Genomic DNA, 12,919 nt, shown 5'->3' with positions numbered 1-12,919 from the left:
ATAAAATAAAAATAAAATAAAACAATTTCTCAATGCCACAGTAAAAATATGACCTAGGAGAAAAATATTTTTCTAGGTTTTCTAATGACTAATTTTGGATTCTCTACCAGTCATATTTCTCAAATGAAGACAGGGCTTCAGAGAAAAAAAATAAACTTTTATGTGAATAGGAAATCACTGTTTAAGTCTTTAGAAATTTCAAAATAATTGCTTCAGAAATGTTAATTAGGAAAAAGTCCCACTAATCATACTGTAGCAATTTCTGAAGCTTGTGCTTAAGAGCTTGTGAAAAAAGACTCCATCAGCAATGTAAGAAACCTCAGGCAGGAAAGGTTTGTAGGGGAGATGTCATTCGCATCTTAGCTAATACAATGATTGTTATCCATCTTTTATTTTGCTGACTAATTTTGTTTTCAGTTGCACATTAAATGCATGAGTTATAATAGGATGAACCAGTTAGGCTAGTGGGGTTAATGACAGAAGCTGGGCAGGTGATTAGGCATAGAAGCATTTGTCACTCAAAGGTACATGAATAATCCAAACCTCTACCCCAGAAAGGATTGTGAGTCACAGAAGTTACAGCATTGAACTGCCCTGTACACCTTATAGCAGCTACACCACCAAAGTCTCCTGTTGCTTAGCAATGCTATACTAGTTCTATAACATATGTTTTGTGATCTTTGTGAATTTTATGAGTTTCTACACAGACTTCATGAGGAATATATCTTCAATAACAATACAGCATCTGGCTACCTACATATCATTTGTTCCTAAATTAGCATTGAAATTTTGATAAAAAATTGTAATATTAATAATATGCTATTTTGGGGGGATTTTTTTTCTTTTTTTTCCTTTTCCTTTTCTTTTTTGGGCTTTTCTTTTTTCTTTTTTTCTTTGTTTCTTTATTTTTTTTGGTTTTTCAAAACAGGGTTTCTCTGTGTAGCTTTGCGCCTTTCCTGGAACTCACTTGGTAGCCCAGGCTGGCCTCAAACTCACAGAGATCTGCCTGCCTCTGCCTCCCGAGTGCTGGGATCAAAGGCATGCACCACCACTGCCCAGCCTACAATATGCTATTTTTAACTAAGTATTAGAAACAAGAAAATGTGATCTTACCAGGTTTCGCCTCTCATCAAAACCAAATAAGTACATGCAGATTTTTTTGGGTAACATTCCTCAAGAACTGAGTATCATATAAAAAAATCTGTGAATATGGAAGGAATAAAAAGGAAGCAATTTCATTCCTTCTAATAATGAGTAGGGAATGAAAATGGGGCACAGATACAAAATATAGAACCATTCATCTGTATTAAAAAATGAAATCAATAGATAGGCAGGTAAATTGATGGCAATAGAGACTTTTGTATTAAGGCAGCACAGACCCCAGACAAAACTGCTGCATGTTATGTTTTATATGCGGTGCTTTGTGTCAAGTTTTCTGATGTTGGTATATAAACTGACGTAACCATAGACCAGGAAAGTAAAAGGGGGCCAAGGTGGTAGGAGGAGTTCCAGAGAGGGAAATAGGATATTGATGATATGAAGAGGAAAATTCGATGTCATCTTTAACTGGGCAAGGGATGGGAGGACAAACACAGAAAGTAAGAAAGAATGTAGGATAAAGAACAGTAAGGAAATTTGAAAACCAATTGGTTGAGAAACCAATAGGAGTCATATTATTTTATATTTACATAAAATTACACAGAAACATATAAATACGCACACATAAGTAGTTATATGTTTTAAGTGAAGTTACTTGGGGTGATTAGATAATGACTCACCAGAGTCACAGTGTGTTAAAAACAAAAACAAACAAAAATAGATTAAAATAAAAACAGTACCAAGAACAATAAATCTCCTTTCATGTTATTTTTTGGGGGAGGGTAAAAAAAACTTCCCCAAATAATACAACTTATTGCTGGTCTTTATTACCTCCTGAAAGGTGAAGGGAAGTGTTTTCTTCTGATACCATATATTTCACAAACATGAGTTGGAGGGATCAACCTGACTTTAACACATAAGTCTCCTCCATAAGGACTAGCTTTCATAATATTAGAAGGTAACATGCAAGGTTCCAATGGAGGAGAGCAATCAGTGGTCCTACTCTACTGTGATTCCTTCAATAGCATGGGGAAGAAAACCTGCAGAAGTGGTCCTTATTTACTTGTGGCAGCCAAAAAATATCAACTTTGGGTAAGGCCCATTTAACAGAAAGGAATTCGAGTCTGTTCCTGCAAGCATAGTAAATTATCTGTGGCTAGTGTAGTTATAGATTGTAGAGGAGAAACGTTTCCAGCTACTTTATTAAACCAGGATAATTCCTGTCTTCTAAAAATGTATCCTTATAAGCACACATACATGTGTCTCTTATTTATGTATCACAAATTCTAAACAAAAGTTTTTTTCATACAATATATCTTGATTGTGTCTTTTACCTCCCCCAAATCCTCCCCAACACCCCAACTTCATTCCCTGTCTTCCACATACAAAACAAACAAACACACAAACAAACAAAAAATCAAAAAATCAAAATGCATACCACCTACAGTAACACAAAAATTACAAACAAAATATGAAAGCAAATGACAAATGAGACAAAAAAAAAGCAATTTAGGACAAAATGTCTACAAAAAAAGGTTAATTGGTCTCACATTGTGTTGGAGAAAACTATTTTTTCTTCACATGTGAGTATCAGTTACAGTTTTTTTTTTTTCCGGAGCTGAGGATGGAACCCAGGGCCTTGTGCTTGCTAGGCAAGCAATCTACCACTGAGTTAAATCCCCAACCTCACAGATATTTTCTTTGTCAGGGGTGGGAGCCCATGTCCGTTTTCCCTTCTCAGTACCTGGACAAAGTCTGAATTGATTCTGTGCTGGCTACCACAGTCAATGCTAGTTTATATGTATACCATTCCTGTTGTGTCTGGAAGTCAGTCCTGAAATCATCCATCACATCTGGATCATTCAACTTTCCTGCTTCTTCTTCTGCATAGTTACCTGAGTCCCAAGAAGAGGGGTTTAATGAAGACACTTGATTAGGACTGAGCACTCCAAAGTTTCTCATTCTCTGTTCAGTTGTGGGTCTCTGTGTCATTTCCAATCTACTTCAAGAAGAATCTAGTTTGAGAATGACTGAGAGAGGCAGAGATCTGTGTAAGTGTAGCCCTTATCTGTCATCAAAGAAGCTTTCTAAGAGGTATATTTCACCATTACAGAAAGCTAAACAAAATAAAAAGCAGAAAACAGCTGACCACAGGTTTATTGAAACCAAAGAACATATCTACAGCTCATCCTCTACACAAAAGACTCAACAAACATCATAGAAGAGTATATGAAAAGATTATAAGAGCCAGGGGACCAGGAATCTGCTGTGAGAATTTTATCATCTAGATGTGACAGGAAAGATACATCAATGAAATGTTAACAGTGTGTCTGGCTAAATAAGACCCAGACAATGAAAATACTAATTGGAATGTAAACATGGATGGAGAAAAATATCAGTAAACCCACCTATTTATGAATAGTTTCAGGCAATTAATCACGGCTGAGGAAAGTAGAATTAGACTTTTCTGGGGAGGAACCTAACAACCAAGCCACTTAATATCAAGTGGTCAGCTCTAAAAACACACAATCAGGCAACATAAAATGGTCTCAGCAGATTGCATTCATATATTTAGATCCCATCGTGAGTGCCTGGGGTTATAGCCAGAGAGGCAACTGCCCCTGGGTTCCACCACTGGACACAGGATATCCCAGGAGGACCCGACCAACTTGGCCCCAGATTCCGGCCAATCAGCGGGCTCTGTGGGAAGGCTCTGCTTTTCCAAGACTGCAGGCAGACCCTGCAGTCTCCACACCCTGCACAGGAGTCCCCAGGGACTTCCTGAGACTCAGAGTCCAGCCCCAGAGCTCCTATCCTGCCAGCACTCTCATCTAGACCAGAGCTCCCATCTGGCCCAGAGCTTCCATCTGGCCCAGAGAGAGGCTTCCTAAATCTGTAAGCTCCCTCTGGAAAAAGTGCACAGTTAAGACCAAGAATGAACCCAAGAGGAGATGGGCAGACACCAAGGCAGAAGTACATACAACAAAATAAAGAGCAATACAGCATCACCAGAAACTAGCCATTCTCCAACAGCTAGACCTGAACATCATGGAATGGAAGAAGAAAAGAAGAAGAGGAAGAAGAAGAAGAAGAAGAAGAAGAAGAAGAAGAAGAAGAAGAAGAAGGAGAAGGAGAAGGAGAAGGAGAAGGAGAAGGAGAAGGAGAAGGAGAAGGAGAAGGAGAAGGAGAAGGAGAAGGAGAAGGAGAAGGAGAAGGAGGAGAAGGAGGAGAAGGAGGAGAAGGAGACGGAGAAGAAAACAAGTTTATAAGTAACATCATGAAGAGGCTAGAGCCTTATATAGAAGAAATCAAAAATAAAGTAGAGGGACAGACAAACAAAAAATGGGAAGAACACTAAAAAACTAGAGGAAAGGACAATTAAAACAGAAGAAAACAATAAGTCCTTGAATGAAAATCATGAAAAAGCAAGGGAGACAGTCCAAGACCTGAAGAGGGAAATAGAAAAAATGAAGAAGACACTAGCAGAAGGAATGTTGGAAATAGAAAATCTGAGTAAACAAACAGGAACTTCAGAAACAAGTATAACCAACAGAATGCAAGAGATGGAAGAGAGTATCTCTGGTGTTGAAGATCCTGTAGAAGAAATAGATTCATCAGTCAAAGAAAACACTAAAACCAACAAAGTCATGACCCAAAATGTCCAAGAAATTTGGGACACCATGAACAGACCAAACCTACAAATAATAGGGATAGAGGAAGAAGAAGAACAACAACTCAAAGGCACAGAAAATATATTCAACAAGATCATAGAAGAAAACTTTCCCAACTTAAAGAAGCAAATGCCTAAGAAGATACAAGAAGCCTATAGAACACCAAACAGACTAGACCCTCCAAAAAAGGCCCCTCGCCACATAATAATTAAACAACTAAACGTAAAGAATAAAGAAAGAATATTAAGGGCAGCAAAGGAAAAAGGCCAAGTGACTTATAAAGGCAAACCCATCAGAATAACACCCAATTTCAAGATGGAGACTTTGAAAGCCAGAAGGACCTGGACAAATATAATGCAGACACTGAGAGACCATGGATGCCAGCCTAGACTAATATACTCAGCAAAACTTTCCATCATCATGGATGGAGTGAATAAGATCTTCCAAGACAAAACTAGATCTAAACAATACTTATCCATAAACCAGCCCTACAGAAAGCACTACAAGGAAAATTCCAACCAGAGGAAGGCAGATACACCCATGAAAACACAGGCAATAGATAAGACCACAACAGTAAACCCCAAAGAAGAGAAGTACACACACACTACCACCAAAAAATAAAAATAACAACAGGAATGAACAATCACTGGTCATTAATATCCCTTAATATCAATGGACTTAATTCACCTATAAAAAGACACAGACCAATAGACTGGATACAAAAACAGGACCCATCTTTCTGCTGCATACAAGAAACACACCTCAAATTCAAAGACAGACACCTCCTAAGAATAAAAAGCTGTGAAAAGACTTTTCAATCAATTGGTTTTAAGAAGCAAGCTGTTGTAGCCATCCTAATATCCTTCAAAATAGACTTCAAACTAAAATCAATCAAAAGAGATGATGAAGGACATTACATACTCATTGCAGGAAAGATCCACCAAGATGAAGTCTCAATTCTGAACATTTATGCCCCAAACACAAGGGAACCCACATATGTAAAAGAAACATTACTAAAGCTTAAATCACATATAAAACCCCACACATTAACAGTGGGAGACTTCAACACCCCACTTTCACCTCTGGACAGATTGGCCAAATTGAAACTTAACAGAGACATAATGGACTTAACTGATGTATGGCTCAAATGGACTTAATTGATATCTACAGAACATTCCACCCAAACAAAAAAGAATATACCTTCTTCTCAGCACCCCATGGAACCTTCTCTAAAATCGACCACATAGTTGGCCACAAAGCAAATCTCAACAGATACAAAACAATTGGAACAACCGCCTGTGTTCTATCGGACCACCATGGTTTAAAGTTAGATTTTAATAACAGAAAAAAGTACAGAAATCCTATAATCTCATGGAAACTGAATAATGCTCAACTGAATCAACATTGGGTTATGGATGAAATAAAGAAATTAAAGACTTCCTAGAGATCAATGAAAATGAATACACCACATACCCAAACTTATGGGATACTATGAAAGCAGTGCTAAGAGGGAAATTAATAGCACTGAATGCCCACATAAAGAAGCTGAAGAAATCTCATGCTAGTGACTGGACAGCACACCTGAAAGCCCTGGAACAGGAAGCAGCAAAGTCTCCCAGGAGGAACAGACACCAGGAAATTATCAAATTGAGAGCTGAAATCAATAAAATAGAAATAAAGAGAACAATACAAAGGATTAATGAAACAAAGAGTTGGTTCTTTGAGAAGATCAACAAGATAGACAAGCCCTTATCCAAACTAACCAAAAGACAGAGAGAGCATCAAAATTCACAAAATCAGAAATGAAAAGGGGGACATAACAACAGACAATGAGGAAATCCAAAGAATCATCAGGTCATACTTCAAAATCCTCTACTCCACAAAACTGGAATATCTAAAAGAACTGGATATTTTTCTGCATCGTTACCACATACCTAAGTTAAATCAAGACCAGATAAATGATTTAAATAGTCCAATAACCCCTAAGGAAATAGAATCAGTCATTAAAAGTCTCCTAACTAAAAAAAGCCCAGGACCAGATGGTTTCACTGCAGAAATCTACCAGATCTTCAAAGAAGACTTAATACCAATACTCTTTAAATTGTTCCACACTATAGAAACAGAAAGTATATTACCAAACTCCTTCTATGAGGCTACAATTACCCTGATTCCTAAACCAAACAAAGATGGAACAAAGAAAGAGAACTATAGACCTATCTCCCTCATTAACATTGTTGCAAAAATACTCAATAAAATTCTGGCAAACAGACTCCATGAACACATCGAAACAATTATCCAGCATATATGACTTCAGGCCATTGTGTCTGTCAGTGAAGAGACTAGTGTCTTTATTGTTTTCCACTGAATCCTGGAACCCAGCATAATGTCTGGCACACAATAATTGCTCAATAAATATTTATTGAAACAATGTAAAAAAAAAAAACATTATTCACCATGATCAAGTAGTCTTCATCCCAGGGATGCAAGGGTGGTTCCACATATGAAAGTCCATCAATGTAATACTCCATATAAACAAATTCAAAGAAAAAACCACATGATCATCTCACTAGATGCAGAAAAGGCATTTGACAAAATCCAACACCCCTTCATGATAAAGGTCTTGGAGCGATCAGGAATACAGGGAACATACCTAGACATAATAAAGACAATCTACAGCAAGCCAACAGCCAACATCAAATTAAATGGAGAGAAACTCAAAGCAATACCACTAAACTCAGAAACAAGGCAAGGCTGTCCCCTCCCCCCATACTTATTCAATATATTACTTGAAGTTCTAGCCATAGCTATAAGACAACATAAAGAGATTAAGGGGATACAAATTGAATGGAAGAAGTCAAGCTTTCCCTATTTGCAGATGACATGATAGTATACATGAGTGACCCCAAAAATTCAACCAAGGAACTGATACAGCATATATTTATTAGTTTATAAATGTGTAAAAATAATTAAAGAAAAAGAAGCTACCAATTTGATATGGAGCCAAGTGGGCATGTTGCAAAGGGAATAAAGTGAAGAAGAGATGATAAATTATATTTTAATTAAAATAAAATAAATTACTTTTTAGAAGGAAGTATAATGAGCCAAAACCTAAAAAGCGTAGCCATTTTTACATTTCAGAATCTACACCGGAATAGGCGTTGTGTAACAATGACAGCCACTCTGATATAAAGAACTTGAGCATTGATAACATCACAAAATACAATGACTAAGAGCAATTCTGAAACAAAATTGAGCATGGATAATCAGGTAATTTACTTTTTGCTTTCATGTAGTTGTTTCTCTCCCTTTGTGTGTGTGAGAGAGACGGGGTCGGGGGAGACAAGGCAGAGGGAGAAAGAAAGAGAACTGTCAATTGGTCTCTAGACTTCTGGAGTTGTTTTGCTGATTTGGTTGGTTCCCAAGAAATGTCATTGAATACTAAATTAATGGATAGATGACAGAGAGATATGTGACTGTTTCTGTATTCTTATTTCAGTGATCTGTGTGTGAACTCAGCAAGGGTAATTTCTCATATTTTTGTGAATCTAGAGTTAAAGTTTCCTAATATTTCTGAAATTCAATTTTTCTAGTGTTGGGGTGACTTTATTTCCTAAGGATTAATATATTGGTTGGACATTGTATTTTCAATGATGATATAAGTGTTAAAAGTTGATTCTTTGTTGAAAGTCATTTGGTCAGTAATGCTTCCTCCAGGAGGGAATACTAGTATCATGAAGTGAGTTCAAGTGTAAAGGATTGTCATAGAAACAGTTCTCCCCCGAATCATTCTATGACTTCCTCAAACAGATGTGCTCCCTTCTCCCATCCTCCCACAAGAAGGTAAGGCCTCCCATGGGGAGGCACATCAAGTAGAGGCAAGTCCAAGCTCTTTCTCCTGCCTCCAGGCTGCACTAGGGTTCCCATCATAGGAGTGGGCTCCAAAAAGCCCCCTCATGCAACAGGGATGGATTCTGATTCTACCACCAGGGGCCCTCCCAAGCGGATCTAGCTACACAGCTGTCTCTCTGTGCAGAGGGCTTAGTCCAGTCCCAAGCAGGTTCCACAGCCATTGATCCAACTGTCCTGAGTTTCCTCTAGTTTGGTTTGGTCGTCTCTGTAGGTTTCCCCATCGTCATCCTGATGCACTTGCTCATAGAATCCCTCTTCTCTCTCTTTGACTGGACTTCTGGAGCTCTGCCTGGTGTTTGGCTGTGAATCTCTGCATCTGCCTCCATCAGTCACTGGAGAAAAGTTCTGTGATGACAGCGTTTTCACTGATCTGATTTCTGTGGTAAGCTAGTTCAGTTCAGGCACCCTCTCCACTATTTCTAGTAGTCCAAGCTGGAGTCATCTTTGGGGTTTCCTGACAACTTCCCTAGCATCGGGTTTCTCTTTCTCCCCATGATGTCTCCCTCCATCACGGTATCTCTTTCATTGCTTTCCCACTCCATCCCCGTTCCAGCTCCACCATCCAATTCTCTTATGTTCTCATCCCCTATCCCCTCCCCTTCATTGCCCACCCTTCACCCCCGGTTTACTCTTGGAGATCTCACCTATTTCTTCTTCACAGGGTGATCTTTATTGAACCAATCACAACAATATATCTTTACACAGTATAAATATCCCACAAAAACTTAGAAATAGGAGTTTTATATGATTTAAGAATGTTCTACATGTATTTACAAAAAAATACATGTCAGGAACTCAAGGAGGCTATTGTAATACTATATTTAATGTTGTCTTATTTATAGTAGCATAGAAACTGGAAAAACATAAATATCCTTTATAGATGAATAAAGAGATATGGAAAAATACAGCTGTAGACTTACTATTGATTTTCATAAAAGAAATAAATACCATAATAAAAGACAGCCTTGGGATGTAGCTAAGTCAATCAAAAGTCAGAGGGTAAAATAGTCCTTGCCAAGATTTGTTGGGCGACATGAGAAGAACAGATTTGTGACTTTACAAACTAAATAATTTTGAAAAATTGTGGAATAATACAGTGCCACTGGCTACTGTTGTGTGCTTGAAAAATTGATCAGAAAGTACATTGTCACATTCTGAATTATGGTAAGGAAAATACAAACAAAAATCACTTAATATTCAAATTAATATTCTGACTACATTTTAGAGTTTATAATAGGAGGGATGATGATATCTCATTGACATGGAGAATTAAATGGTTTACGAAGAGAGGAGAAGCAAGAAGAATGAGTGAATGATTTTATTTAATGCAAATAAATTTTACATTTCATATTTTTATTTACTCTTGAATATTAATTTACATGAAATGTGAAAAATTTATCTCTTATGAGACTAAAGTTATTCACAATACATTTGTATAAAATATGATTTTAAAAAGCAGAAAATGTTAAAACACAATGTGTATAAAATTTGTAGTCATACTGGTTTGCTTTAATGTAAACAACAAACTTGTTTGAGAATTAATGGAAGGGATGAAAATATCTGTCATGTTTGGAAAGGGAAAGTATTAGTTGCTTTATCTATCTTTGTGACATGTTTTTACATATTATTATTTTCTTTTTCATTGTATGTATCACTATGGAGCTAACTCATAAATCATATATGATGAAAACATAATATGTTGTTCATGAATGACTGACATTTTATTGTCTAAAGACTAAATATAAAACTATTCTCTTAAAACAGCAATTCTCAACCTATGGGTCATGACCCACTGGGTGTCAAATGACTCTTTCACAATGATCACCTAGGAATATCAGAAGTATAGATATTTACATTATGATTCATAACTGTAATAAAATTATAGTTAGGAAATAACAAAAATAATTTTATAGTTGGGTGTCACCACAAGATGAGAAACCATATTAAATGGTCACAACATTAGGAAGGTTGAGAACCACTGTCTTAGGACATATAAACTCATTTTTAAAAAATATTTTCCAGTGGGGGAAAAGATACCTTTGGAAAGTTTGCAAGTTCTAAGTCCTTTCCTTCTGGAGACCACTAATGCACAACTCAAGTATGTATCTCTGGTTTGGTCTCTATTCTGTCTTTCATCTCATTTATCCACCCTTCTCCATAAGGCTTATTTGTATTAAACCAAGGGCATCAATTTATTTCTAGGACAATCTTTAGAATTTTTAAATGGTTAAAGTCAGATTTTTATCAAATTTCGAATACTGAGATGTAGTTACATAGAAAGTCTAAAAATCATTTCGTATTCCAAACACGTATTTTTATTTTTGATTTAAAAAGTACTTTCTGTCAAGAATGAGTTTGATTCACCTTGTATTTGAAATTAATCCTCCAGACAATTTAAAAAATAATCATTTACTTGGTATCAGTCTTTATTTCACAGGAAGCACAATTCTGCTGCACAAAATTAATCTATGTTCTCTTCAGATTACTTTAGTAACTGATAGCAGGTTCTGATTTTGAGTGGGATAATATTTCCCATATTAACTGATTATTTGCTTTTGAACATCCTTTCATTTCCTGTTCAGTATTCAGTAAGCTTGTTTCTTTTCTCTACAAACACACCAGTGAATGGACAGCATGATAAAATACAAAAGGATTTATTACTGATTTTTTTCAGTGATAAAATATTAAAAAAAAACAGTAAGAGTTTCCTCAATATCAAAACCAATAGGCTGAAATGAAAGTAAATAACATGTATGCCTAGCCAAAGAAACCTGAAAGCACTGAACACACAATAAGAAAATAAGTTTAATATCTTGGTGGGAAATAGCAAGTGTCATATTAATGAATGATAAGCTGACTCTCTTTGTCCCTTTTACACATCTTGGTCCAGAAAAAGTGCCCACTGCATACACAGAAGCATTAAAGTAGAGTAGAATGCATAGTAGAACACAAGACAATGCCTGTGAAAATATCTACTAGAAGAGTTCTGCTTTACACCCTGGATACATAAAAACTGGATACCCTAAGAATGAATAACAGGAGAATGATCCATCTAGATGACTCAGAGGGGAAGAGTTTGTCCCCAATTCTGAAAAACCCAAGCCCTACCACTCAGATCCATGTAGTGTAAGGAATAAACAGTTCCTTCAAGTTGTCCTCTGACTTTGATAGGTATACACACACACACACACACACACACACACACACACACACATGCACATATACACACACACACATGCACATACACACACACACACACACACATGCACATATACACACACACACATGCACATACACACACACACACACGCACACACGCACATACACACACATACACACACATGCACACACACACACACACACACAAAGACACACACACACACACATGCATGCACACTAAACAAAATGTAGTAAAAATTAAAAGCCCAATGGGCCCATCATAATGAGATGTGAATTATGGCCCTGTGGAAACATCAGTCTCTCGTTTAATCTCATGGGAAGACACTTAGCAGAGGCTCTGTGGAAGGACTTACAGTGAGAATTCTGAATGAAATCCAGTCTATAGTAAGAACCAGCATCCTTACATGACCAACAACAGCAAAAGTTTCTGTTTTATCCAAATCAGACGAATCTACATTCTTATTGATATATGATCCCTTTATATTCTAGAGTCTAGACATTCATAACTAATCAAGAGTGAGCATAATCAATTGCAACTAAATTCTGAAAGTGCCCAGAGAGATGATTCTAAGTAGTATTCAAAACTGTTTTGTTGAAAAGTAGTGTCTTCTACATCCATATTTATGAAATATGAACTTTAAAATTACTATTATGGAAATGTATACAATTAAAGATAAATACTGATCTAGTTTGCTTCCTGTGGCTGTGGAAATACCTTAACCAGAAGCATCTTGGGAAGGCATAGGTTTATATCATCTTACTGTCAGGAAAGGAACTCCACTGGACAGGAGATGATGAAGAACCCTAGATGAAGGCTGCTTACTGGCTTGGTCCTTGATTCTGCTCAGTTACCTTTCTTATGGTACCCACATCATGTTGGCACTGCCACACTGGGCTATGCCTTCCTCCTTCAACTAGAACCCTGCTGGTTTGAGTAGAGATGTCTTCCATAGTCTCAAGTGTCTCTGGTATTTAAGTATGTCGTCCCCAGTTGGTTGTGCTATTCGGGAGAATTAGGTGTTGTGGCCTTGCTAGAGAAAGATCATAACTGTGGGGAGGAC

This window comes from Onychomys torridus, chromosome 9 (assembly GCF_903995425.1).
Source record: "Onychomys torridus chromosome 9, mOncTor1.1, whole genome shotgun sequence".
Taxonomy (NCBI): domain Eukaryota; kingdom Metazoa; phylum Chordata; class Mammalia; order Rodentia; family Cricetidae; genus Onychomys; species Onychomys torridus.
The sequence above is the reverse complement of the archived record's forward strand: the minus strand, read 5'-3'. Positions refer to the sequence as shown.